Here is a 13,334-nt window from a genome sequence, read left to right as displayed (position 1 = left end):
TTCTTGGCCTTCTTTAAATCTTGAGCTTTCTCTATGGCTGATTTACCATCCCTTGCAATTCTGGAACTCATTCTTGTAGCTTGTACAGGTCCCCAGTTCTTCTTTTCTTTCCAAGCCATGGGAGGCATCACAAGAGCAGGTTTGTTATGCACCAAGTTACTTTCCTCCTGATTGCCATCATCAGCTTCTTCATCACTCTCCTCATCAAAGTGCTGAAGGAGATTCTTCCCAATATTTTCCTCAGCTCCCCTAAGGACAAGAGTATTACTAACTTGAACAATTGGATCTTTCCCCAGCACCTTTTCTTGGACAGACACTTCTAAGTTCTGGTGAACAGCAGATTCACTCCTTCCACCAAGAGGCATGGTTGGCTCTGTCTCCATCTTACTGTTAGTTCCATTCTTTTTACCTTTTTCCAAGTTCTTGAAATCATCTCCAACCTCATTATCATCATCCACTGTATCACCCTCATTGCCCTGTCCAGGATCTTCATCATCATCATCATCAACATCAATTGCTTCTCCTTCATTCTCCACTTCAAAATTGATAAGATAAAAGCACTGCTCCATCTCAAACAGCTTGTTAGTTGGTATCTTGGACTTGTCCCTCACAGCCACCTTAACCCTGACCTCCTTGTAGAAACTTCTGAATATCCCTTGCCAATCAATATTGACAAGCACACCCAGAGAGGTGGAGATTTGACAGACAGTTTTCCAAGTCAACCATTTTGCAGGAATGCCATAGATTTTGACCCAGATTTCTTGGAACTCCTCAAAAGGCTCAGCTTCACCCTCCCAGTTCTCAAAGTAGATCACCACACCATCCTTTTTTAGATTGATGGATGGATATTCCACTAGATCTTTAATCCTTTTGCTAGGAGGAAACCTCACTAGGAATTTCTTGGGGCCAATCTGTCTAATTTGCCAAAACCAATTAGCTTTCCACATGTCAATGAAACACTTCTCAAGCTCATCAGCTGAAATATCACCTTCCTTAACCACCACCACACCCACATTATCCATATTAAGCCATTGCACAGCTTCTGGACCCTCCACTTCTACATGGAAGAAACCCAGCCCTGGATTTGCACTCCCCCAATATTGAGCAGTTGGAAGAAGAGAGTACCACATACTGCAGTTATCCATGTAATGTCCAGTCTTGCTACATATGAAGCATCTCTTGATCCTGGTGCAAAGGCCCACATAATGTCCCAATTCTCCACAGTTATAACAAGTGACATTCTTGAATTTAGGATCCAGAATCGGTCCAGGACCATTAGCCGCAGAAATCTGAAGATTAGCACCACCCCTATCACCACTTTGTCTTGATCCATCAGAAGCAGCATTCTTCAGGTTCTTCTTCTTGCTCTTCCCTGCCCCATACACTTGTTGCTGTTGCGAAGGAACCATGCTAGCACTGCTCCCTTGACTATTAGACTGCGGGAGGTTTGGGGTAATCCCTTGAGGAACCATCATCATTGGATTAAAACCCACTTGAGGCATCTGCTAATTTCCAAAGAACTGTGGCCACTGATTCATCAGCAAGTTCCACATGTTTGGCTGTAGCACGGGGAACATACCTTGACCAGCCCCCATCTGTTGCATCATCTGTGGAGGAAACTCTGTTTTGACCCCAACTGGCTCCTTGACAGCCCCCAGAGGTGGAGCAGCCGCTGAAGTCGCCGCCGCCGCTGGCGGTGCACGTCCACCACCAGACCCACGACCAGCCCCCCCACCGAATCTACCAGCACCACGACCACCACCCGCCATTCTGACCACCTCAACAAATGATTTCTTCCCCTCGGCCGCGCCCCAGAGCTCAGAGAACTTGATAGACTTTGCTTTGGGTAGAAATCCACTTCTAGCAGGATGGCAATCGGCAGGAGTGAAAGATCTGCTTAGAACTAGTTCTCTCCTGACCCAGACCAAAGTCTGGGCACTAGGTGAAAACCTAGATCCGACCAGGAGTTTGCTGGTCGATCTGGTCGGCGCACCCGCACTTATATGTCCAGATGAAGACGTATTTCCAAACGACGCCACCCCTGATGGCTCGTGAACGGCGCGATTTTGGTCTGGAGGATCCAATCGACGTCCACCAATCTCTGCCACCAACGAGCCACTGCGCAATGGGGCCCACCTCAGATCGCTTCCCCTAGCTTTCCCCAACCTCTCCGGCGAGCAGAACCTCGTCAGAGATGGGTTCCCGCTCCTAATCTTCTCCCTTCGCCGCCGATCCTCAGCAGAGCCACGCCGACTCGCTGCGACAGCAACCTGCATGACCCTACCCTGTACCAGCACCGGGGACGGCCTCACCGGCGAGATTTGGAGCGAGGACCTCATGGCGTCCAATTTTCCAGATCCTCCAGCCCTTGCTCCGCCATTTGACGACGCGGGTCTTCTAGATCCTTCATTTTGATCATCGCCAACGCCGCAGCCACCTGCTCCTCGAGCCCCTGCCCCGAGATCTGCGGCCTCCACCCTTTTGCCATCTGCTCCACCGCCCACTCCGAGGCGAGGCTGATCTGCAGGATTAAGAGCTTGCGCCGTAGAATCGCCAACCTCCGCTCCTCCGCCATCTTCGCTTCCTTCTCCCTCCTCCTTCTCTCTTCTCCCCACCGCATCTCCTCGGTGAACGACGGAAAACCCGCTGTCCATTTTGGCCTGGACATGATTTTCCACCGGGCGAAACGATGAAATAGTCAAAGAGTTTTTGATTTCATCAGAGACGATGAAGAGACTTGCATTTGCAAGAAATTAAGTGGGAGCGCTGAGACATATTTATAATACTTTATGTAGATGACATATAGTTGGTTATAAATGATGTAATTATATACTTGATTAAAAAGGTTTCATTGAGAAATTAACTTCAATGAAAGGATATGGACTGAAACATATCTAGTGTCAAAATCTATGAAGATAGATTGAAACACAAAATAAGTTTAAGTCAAAGTACATAGAATGGATATTGAAATAGTTCAATATAGAAATATTAAGAAAATGTTCTTGTCATGTGAAGTTTTAACAAGACTTGAGTGTATCTGACACTCAATGAGTAAAAACACATGAGTGATTATAGATCACGGATAATATGTACACAATCAGATGTCCTGTGCTCTTAAAAGTGTTATGAGCATGTACCAAAATGATTCATGTGATGATCATTGAAAAACAGTAAGAATATTCTTGAGTACTTAAGAAGAACCAAGGATATATATGTAGTTTTGTATGGAGAAATGACAAACAAATTGCTGTAAGGTGTTGCACCGATATTTGTTTTGTCACATATGAAAATAAAATTTCAATCTCAAATTAGACTAAGTGTTGCACAATGAGCTAGAAGTTGTCTATGCTAGATTTAGAAGAGTTCTAAAATATTGTGACGGATTCTACAAAAGAAGGCAGAGTATGTCATTGTTTTGACAATGGCAAAGGATGTTAAGTCAAGAGGTTCTTTGAGAGCTTGGTGTAGTTCCGACAGAGTCAAAAATTTGAAGCTATATTGTGTGTGACAATATTAGTGACATATTTCAGCCGCGGAATTAAGGTTCCACCAGAAGACCAAACATATTTAATGCCGACTCATTTGGAAATGAGTGATGCGTTGAGACGCAAATGAATTACAAAATACATACGGTTCTGAGCATGTCAGATCCGTTGACTAAAACCTCTCCCGTGAGCAAAACATGATAAAGCACCGGAAGGCCAAGGTGTTATATCTTTACAAATGTAAACTAGATTATTGACTCTAGTGCAAGTGGGAGACTGTTGGAGATATGCCCAAGAGGCAATAATAAAATGGTTATTATAATATCTTTGAGTTCATGATAATGTTTACATACCATGCTATAATTGTATTAACCGAAACATTGATACATGTGTGTTATGTGAACAACAAGGAGTCCTTAGTATGCCTCTTGTATAAACTAGCTTGTTGATTAATAGATGATCATCGTTTCATGATCATGAACATTGGATGTTATTAATAACAAGGTTGTGTCATTATGTGAATGATATAATGGACACACCCAATTAAGCGTAGCATAAGATCACGTCATTAAGTTATTTGCTATAAGCTTTCGATACATAGTTACCTAGTCCTTATGATCATGAGATCATATAAATCATTTATACCGGAAAGGTACTTTGATTACATCAAACGCCACTGCGTAAATGGGTGGTTATAAAGGTGGGATTAAGTATCCGGAAAGTATGAGTTGAGGCATATGGATCAACAGTGGGATTTGTCCATCCCGAAGACGGATAGATATACTCTGGGCCCTCTCGGTGGAATGTCGTCTAATGTCTTGCAAGCATATGAATAAGTTCATAAGAGACCACATACCACGGTACGAGTAAAGAGTACTTGTCAGGAGACGAGGTTGAACAAGGTATAGAGTGATACCGATGATCAAACCTCGGACAAGTAAAATATCGCGTGACAAAGGGAATCGGTATCGTATGTGAATGGTTCATTCGATCACTAAGTCATCATTGAATATGTGGGAGCCATTATGGATCTCCAGATCCCGCTATTGGTTATTGGTCAGAGAGAAGTCTCAACCATGTCTACATAGTTCACGAACCGTAGGGTGACACACTTAAGGTTTGATGTTGAAATGGTAGAACTTGAATATGGAATGGATTTCGAAGTTTTGTTCGAAGTCCCGGATGATATCCTGGACATCACGAGGAGTTCCGGAATGGTCCGGAGAATAAGATTCATATATAGGAAGTCATATTCCAAGTTTGGAAATGATCCGGTGCATTTATGGCAGGTTCTAGAAGGTTCTAGAAAAGTCCGGAAGAAATCACCATGGAAAGTGGAGTCCCGGAGGGACTCCACCTTGCATGGCCAGCCAACCCTAGAGGGGAGGAGTCCAAGGTGGACTCCCCAAGGGTGGCCGGCCAACCCCCCAAGGAAGGGGTGGGAATCCCACCTTGAGTGGGATTTCCCCCTTGAGTAGGTTTCCCACCTTTGGGAAGTTTTGGTGTTGGAGTCTTATTCGAAGACTTGGACTACAACTCTTGGGGCTTCCACCTATATAATGAGGGGCATAGGAGAGGGGACTGACGACCACAAGCCCATAGCTTGGCCGCACCCCTAGGTGGCCGGCCACCCCCTCTCCCAAACCCTAGCCACCCCCTCTCTCCTTCTCTTCTCCCGCACGCTTAGCGAAGCTCCGCCGGAGATCTCCACCGCCACCGCCACCACGCCGTTGTGCTGCCGGATTCAAGGAGGAGCTACTACTTCTGCTGCCCGCTGGAACGGGGAGAAGGACGTCGTCTTCATCAACACCGAACGTGTGACCGAGTACGGAGGTGCTGCCCGATCGTGGCACCGTGATCAAGATCTTCTACGCGCTTTTGCAAGCGGCAAGTGATCGTCTACCGCAGCAATAAGAGCCTACTCTTATAGGCTTTGGAAATCTTCAAGGGTTAGTCTTGATCATCCCCTCGTTGCTCCCATCTTCTAGATTGCATCTTGGCTTGGATTGCGTTCTCGCGGTAGGAAATTTTTTGTTTTCTATGCAACGTATCCCTACATGTCTTCGGTAATTGCCTTCATGGTATAGATTCAAGGTTCAAGTTGTTTCTTAGGGTGGGGGCGCTAGCAGTTATCTGGGCGCTTTGGCTGAGTAGAAATGACAAGATTTTTAATGACATTAACTCCTCTTTGTTGCAGGTCATCTACAGATGTACAGGGATTCTTCGTTCATGGTTACCTCTTCAGCGTATGGAGAACCGAGACCTATTTACGGAGGTCTGTACACGATTGGAGGCTACGGCGAGGGATACTTTTTTCCCTACATGGGTGGCAGCATAGTCTACGGATTGAAGCTCCACCCACACCTTAGGCGTTATATGATTCATCGTTCCGATATGTATTTCGCCTAGATATTTTTTGTTTGGCATCTTTTTTGGACTCGGGACTCAATAACGGCTGTGTGCATCCTGGTTATGCAGAGGCTGGATGTAATTGCTTCCTCAAAAGTAATAAAGCATCCTTTATAATTTTTTTTTATCGTGACATAGTTCAATTTGCTGGCTCCTCTTCTGAATTGGTAAATGACATCGATAATGCAGATCATTCTTAATAAGTATTTTATGATATATTGTTGCCTAGTGGGATATCGATGTTAGACTTCTAGACGGTGGGAGAAAGGCATTTCTGAACTATTACTACCTATATATATATATATATATATATATATATATATATATATATATATATATATATATATATAGGACATATTCATGCTACACCCGGGTGTAGTTACTCCCACGTGTGTTTCACACAATCTAGGTAGTATCTATCATACCGAAGAGTATATACATGTAGTATGAAGTATATAAGAATATTTTGGTAGTATATATACTACTTTGTAGGTAGTATGTACAGTTTTTTACGTACACTATTTTTTTACGTATGAATATGCATGTATTTTGTATATGTAGTGCAAACCATGGGTGTATTTAATTTTTTGTTACCAAAGTTAGTATGGAGTATCTTAGATATAGTGTACGAACATACTCAAACCACTAAAGTATGTTATATACTTCCGTATGGTAGTATATGAGACGTGGGTGTAGTTACACCCAGGAGTAGGAAGTATTTATCCTATATATATATATATATATATATATATATATATATATATATATATATATATATATATATATATATATGTATATATATATATATATATATATATATATATATATATATATATCGACGCGGATTTTCTACCAAGGGTGATAGCTATGCATAGGGTAGCAACCGTTGGATAGTGTGGCTCCAACTTTGCCCAGGTGCAGATTGAAAAGGCATCCATCAATTCATGTAACGGTGGCTTGCATCTCCGTCATAGCATTGTATCACACAGACAATTCATGTAACGGTAGCCGAATCTAGGTTGTCGTTTTGGTACTGAAATGACAAAATAACATGGCCACGGTCGCCAATACCATACCGAAGGTAGCTTGTAGTTTTGGTAGTCAAATGAAAAAATCATACGGTCACGGTAACCATGGCAATATTAACTCGATGTTTTGATACCAAATCGACAAACTTGTGTTGGCACGGTACGTATTGAACGGTACATAGCTATTTTTTTGGAATTTTTTAACTCTCATGTAACACCGTTACAGATCTGCCCATGTGTGTTTGAACCTTTTTTCAACAAATACGGACCGTTGAGCCCTAACGAGCAGACCAAAAATTTCAGTACCATGGCTACCATACCAATGCTGGCTTGTCATTTTGGAATTGTAATGACATTTTCTTGTCTGCACGGTAGATGTCCTTTCAGCAATTTGTTGCCGATGTTAGATTGTCGTTTGTCTCCCAAAATGACAATTTTCTATGGCACGGCTGCCACACCGAACCAAATTGTCTCCCAAAATGACAATTTTCTATGGCACGGCTGCCACACTGAACCAAATTGTCTCCCAAAATGACAATTTTCTATGGCACGGCTGCCACACCGAACCAAAGTTGTCGTTTTGGTTTGTTTTTTCACACATTGCATACGGTATGGAGCATTTCCTTACGTAAAACCAAACCTAGCCAATACTAACTCGTCGTTTTGGAAATATTTTGATATTTCATATGTCGGATGGAGCCGCGTCCTTTTTAGCCGAATAAAGTTTGCCTTTTGAGTGATGATTTGACAATCCGGTAAAGACCTGCCTTTTTCGGCAGTGACAAAAATCCTAGTTGTGGCTTGTCATGATGGTAGTGTGCTTAGTTTGGAAAAAATAGTAGAAAGTTTTTTTGAACTTTGCATTAATAATAATTCTATAAGAGAGAGAGAGAGAGGCCATCTTCAGTCAAGCTCCGTCAAACCATGACTGATGGTTGCCACCCACAAGCAAATCAAGGACACTAATTAAGAAAATCTGAACAACCCATTAGATGGAGGCTCACCGCTCCAAATCAACCAAAGCATACAACGAAACAAGAGAATGGAGACGCTCCACTGATGGCCATGGCGTCCTGGCGCGAGCTGCGGCACTGTTGCTGTTGGCGCGAGCTGCAGAAATCAGCTAGACAGGGCGAGAGCTGAAGCGCTGGATCCCACGCATTGCACCCGTCTGGAATTTATTTGGGGAAGGACGAACTGGTCGGGATGCAAACCCTACTTAAAAAACAAAACGCTGGATTATGTTCACCGACCTCCCCCGATCTAAACGTGCCGCACTGGTCAACTCCACTGTTCGGAGCGAGCGGATCCGACGCAGCACTCTCCTACCATCGATCAACGGTTGTCGCAACCATAGGCATGGCGTCCATGGAGACATGGGGATGCATGGTGGCAAAATCCAAACCGCTGCACAAGTTTTAGAACAGCAATTACAACCATCACTGAGCATGAACAGAATCCCGTTCAAATTTCAATAATCAAATTATTTCCAAGGATCTGGAACATAAAAAAATCCACAACAATCATGAACCAAAAACAAGAAATATTGTTGTTTGCATATGTAGGTCAAACACACAGACGGGAAAAAACTTCAGCTGCATGTATAATAAGGTTGGGGAAAATGCATCAAAGAACCGTTGCTGAAAAAATTCTCTTGCTGCTACTTTCCTAGTTTCTTCTTCCTCCCCGGCGCTACCTGCTCCATCTCCCTGGGCGCCCAAGGACGGCCGCGTCGTATTCTAGCCTCTGAATCGGCCTGAGACCCGCATGCCAGCCATTCACGCTAATCACGAAATACCAAAACATTAATCCAACATGGAGGGGCTCGTTTTTCTTAGTACAACATAAACGAAAGAGCTAGAGGAATTATCAATTACAGAGAGAAAATGGGCTAGCTTCTGGTGAGAAAATGACATGAAGAGAGATCAAGAAACAACTTGGTCTAGAACCTGCACACGACTGCTTCCTCTGCCGACCTTGAAGAAAAAACAACCGCGTCGGAGCCACGAAAATTAGCATCAAATACATCATGGAGTTAAATTGGTTCGGACTGTGGGTCTCATTTTGGTTGTCATTTTGGTAGAGAAATGTGGTAGAAACGTCCAATGGTTATGCGCGTATGACTTGGAATCCAAAATTTGAATGTATTTATTTTATTAGGCTTCTTTACAAATTGGTTGTTGTTTTGGTATCAAAAGGGAAGTGGAATTGATGTTGGCTGCCTATGCCAGCTATGAGATGGTCTCATTTTGGTTGTCATTTTGGTACAAAAATGTGGTAGAATCGTCCAATGGTTGGGCCCGTATGACTTGGAATCCGAAATTTGAGTGTATTTATTTTATTGGGGTAGTTTACAGGTTGGTTGTTGTTTTGGTATCAAAAGGGAAGTGGAATTGATGTCGGTAGCCGCCAGCTATGAGATGGTCTCAATAAAAAATAAGATATTGCAATCATGAATCAGAGAGGGATGGCAGAATATAACGGAGGAGCATGCCGTGCATGTGTAATGGACTAACACCGTGTGCTCTCTTTGTGCTCCCTATAGATGATCTAATGGTTGGATTGATGTGCATAGCTATGCCCCATGATAGCCCACTATTTATATATATATATATATATATATATATATATATATATATATATATATATATATATATATATATATATATATATATATATATATATATATATATATATATATAAATACTTCCTACTCCCGGGTGTAACTATATACTACCATACGGAAGTATGTAACATACTTTATTGATTTGAGTATGTTCGTACACTATATCTAAGATACTCCATACCAACTTTGGTGAAAAAAAATTAAATGCACCCATAGTTTGCACTATATATACAAAATACATGCATATTTATACGTAAAGATATAGTGTACGTAAAAAAGTGTACATATATAAAAGATGAACACCTTTGCACAACCAACAACAGTTTGGCCACTGTAGCCATCTACACCTCTGAATTTCCTTTTTTTTCCATTTAGTTTATTACTTAGCTTATTACTTAGCGTTTCATGGGTTTTCATGTGTCCTCCTAGTTGCCAATCTGCTTTCCGATTTTTCATCTGCATGTGGGCTCCACCGTCCACCTCTCCTCCTTCCATTACTCACTGTCCACCGCTCTTCCCATAACTCCCAGGCACAGGTAGCGGGTCGCTATCCACTCCCCCTCCTCCCGACAGCGACTCGTATCCTTTAGTTTTACTGATTTTTTTTATTTTTGGGCTATATATGGTATATTTTTCAAGACACTATACCATTTGGAGGAGGCACCGTACTTTAAACATTGGAAAAAAACACATATTTTGGGCTACACAATTCTTTTGACAACTTAGGCGTTTTGGAAATGTGTATCACCTTTCTTTGATTGAAACCTTTGAGATTTCTTGTGTAGTCTATAGTATGAGGTATAGTATTAAAATCTAAGCGCTTATATGGCACGTCCATATGAAGTTTTGTTTCAGACATTTGGAACTTTTAAATGTTGTTTTTGGATTTTTTCTAAATAACACGTTCCCTCGAGCAACAACTCCAGCTCGACCCATAGTTTCAATACTGTTTGAAATTAAATGTCACTATATGGAAAACTAAACTTTAAAGAACACATACTTTTAATTTATTTGCATTTTTTGCACATTTTGTTTTTATACACGTGTTACATTTGCAAAAACAGTTCCATGCTACCTTGGAATCCGCCATGCACGGATGGTCATGTGTGGCGACCAAGTTCTTTTGAGTAGCATTGCCACAACACTGCATGTTCACGGTGGGCAAAAAAAAAACCCGGTGACCGAAGACCGAAATCGAAAAGACCGAGATCGAAATGACCGATAAAATATTGGGTAGAAAATTTTATAGACCGAATTAAGTTTGATAAATTCGGTCATTTTGTTCTGAGTAACCGAATAGACCGAACTGACTGAATTTTAAGTAAGACTGTCCCAATCTTTAGATTTTGCGATATGTGAGATGTGATATTGTTGAATGTTAATAAACTTCTCTAGCGTTGTTACATTTTTGTTTAGATTGTTGAACATTTATTCGTGCCAATTGATAATAATATATGCAATGAAAATACATCCAAAATACATCTAAAATGTTGCCAACCTTTTACTAAATAATGTCTAAGTTTTGTGTTGACAACGTCGGCCACACTGTTCGATCATGACCGAACCAGAACCCGAATTTGTCGGGTAATACTAATAAAAGTAACAAGTATATTTCGGTCTTCATTTTTTTCTGACCGAATTTAAAATATACCGAAATACAAAAACCGAATTTTCGGTCATGACACTTTCCCTGAGCTACCACTTGAAGCAACTGAGCATTTTGGGTCACTGTCATGCGTATATCCATGTAAACCACTGTTTGGCATTGCCATTTGCCTTCACGACCGGAGGGGAAAGCCGGCCGCTGGCACATAGCCGGAACCAACTAAGGGCATCTCCAGCGGCGCGACGCATTTCGGACGTCTAAATGGACGCGTCGTGTCCTTTTGCGTCGGGCGAAATGGTCGAAAGTGTCCGGGTGTCCGTTTGCGTCGGGGGGTGGCTCCAGCGGTACGACGCATAATTTTTTTTTTCATTCATACGCCATAATTTACATGATAATAAAAAGGACATAAAAAAGCCAGAAAGGGGTGCTAAAATAGGCGCTGTCTACCGGTCGTCGTCGCTGACGAGGTCAATCAGCTGCGGCGTCGGCCATGGAAGCGCGTACGCCGGCGGTGGAGGAGGTACCGCCGCACGGGCAGGAGGCTGTGGCCAGGGATCCCACGCTGGAGCAGCAGGCGGAGCGCGGACGTTGGAACGCGTCGGCGTGGCCGGAGGAGTCGCCGGCCTCCCCTGCGCGAGCGCTGACTCGCGGAGCTGGATTGCGAGCCCGTACCACAAAGCGAGCTCGTTGAGCTCGTCCTGCTCGCTGTTGGCGAGTGCCATGGCAATGGCCTCCTCCTCTGAAATGTCCGGCGGCTGGTTCTCCGGATCCCATGCCGGTCCGCCGTCGTCGTGGTCGTACTGCGGCATGGTCACGTCGCCGTCCTCGTCCTCGTCGCTGTCCTCGTCTGCGTCCTCGTGGTCGTTCTCTTCTTCTTCGGCGGCGATCTCGCGCTCGAAGTAGTCTACGTTGGCGAGGTAGGCAGCGCGGCGCCGCGCGTCGAACTCCCACGCCCCGAAGGAAATCCAGTTGTAGGAGTTTAGCGCCTACGCCAGATCCTCCCGCAGATCCGGCAGCAACACCGCGCGGCGGTGCCGCACCTCGTCGCGCCGCTCTCGGCCCGAGCGCGGCACGGGGGGGACCGGCACGCGCCGGGAGTTCAGGTACCAGCCCCCTCCCGGCAAGTTCGCATCCGGCCATGGTACCGGCCGGTTTTCCTCCCATAGCTACCGAGCGAGGTCAACGCGGACGTACCGGCCGACCCGTGCTTTCTTGCCGGAACGCGAGCCGCTAGCCTCCTGGTCGTTCTTCGTCTTCCGGAACGGCCAGCATTTCTTCCCATTGCGTCGGTGTGGTGGCTACTGTGGGATTTTGCCAATGGTTTTGGTCGGGGAATGGGCGCCGGCAGCGTCCCTTTAAGGCTCCGACGCCATCTCGCCTTCAATGGCCTGCCAGTGCAACGCCTACTAGCTGCGCACGCTCGCGGAAGCCGAGACACGCCATTAACGCGGCCCCTGCAAAGGCTGCAGCGCGCCGCCCAGAAGTAATACCGCGGAAGACGAAGCAGTTGTGTCGCTGCCAGGCGGGCCCGATGGGGAAGCGAGCGGACACTTTGCGCGTCCGCCGAGCGTCCGCCGAGACGCAAACCTGACGCATATTTGGGCCAGGTTTGCGTCTCCGCGGACAGCCCGGTCACTTTGCGTCGCCCCGCTGGAACATACCCCAGACACATTTCCGATTATGGCGGACACAAACGGTCGGTCGCGCCGCTGGAGATGCCCTAAGAAAGCAACGGCTTCTCCACTACACTCACCATCAGTCCATCACGCATTCACGCATCATGGCGCATTCATCAACCAAATTAAAGCCAACGCTAACGGCTGCGCGACGCGTCTAGCTCACGAAACCATGGCCGCGGGTATCGAACCCAACCAAATTCCAAGAGTTGAGGCGTAAGCGAAACGCCAAACGAGGACATGGCCATCTCGTCTTCGTGCGGGCCGTGCGGCTGATGTTCAGTTAGCAATCGACTTAATTCAGTTGCTGGTGTAACCATCTTGGTCCCTGGTTCAGTCTGCATTGATCATCTCCATCCGCCAATTAATCCCAGGAGCACCAAGAACAACGTACAGTACTCCACCTTCCAAGCAACAACATGAAGGCGAAAGGAACAGGCGCGCGGCAAATTATTACGGAGAAACCGATCGCGAAACCAATCGGCCTTCGTCCCTGGATGCTAC

Source organism: Lolium perenne, chromosome 1, assembly GCF_019359855.2.
Source record: "Lolium perenne isolate Kyuss_39 chromosome 1, Kyuss_2.0, whole genome shotgun sequence".
Lineage (NCBI taxonomy): Eukaryota > Viridiplantae > Streptophyta > Magnoliopsida > Poales > Poaceae > Lolium > Lolium perenne.
This window is presented reverse-complemented; position numbering follows the sequence as displayed.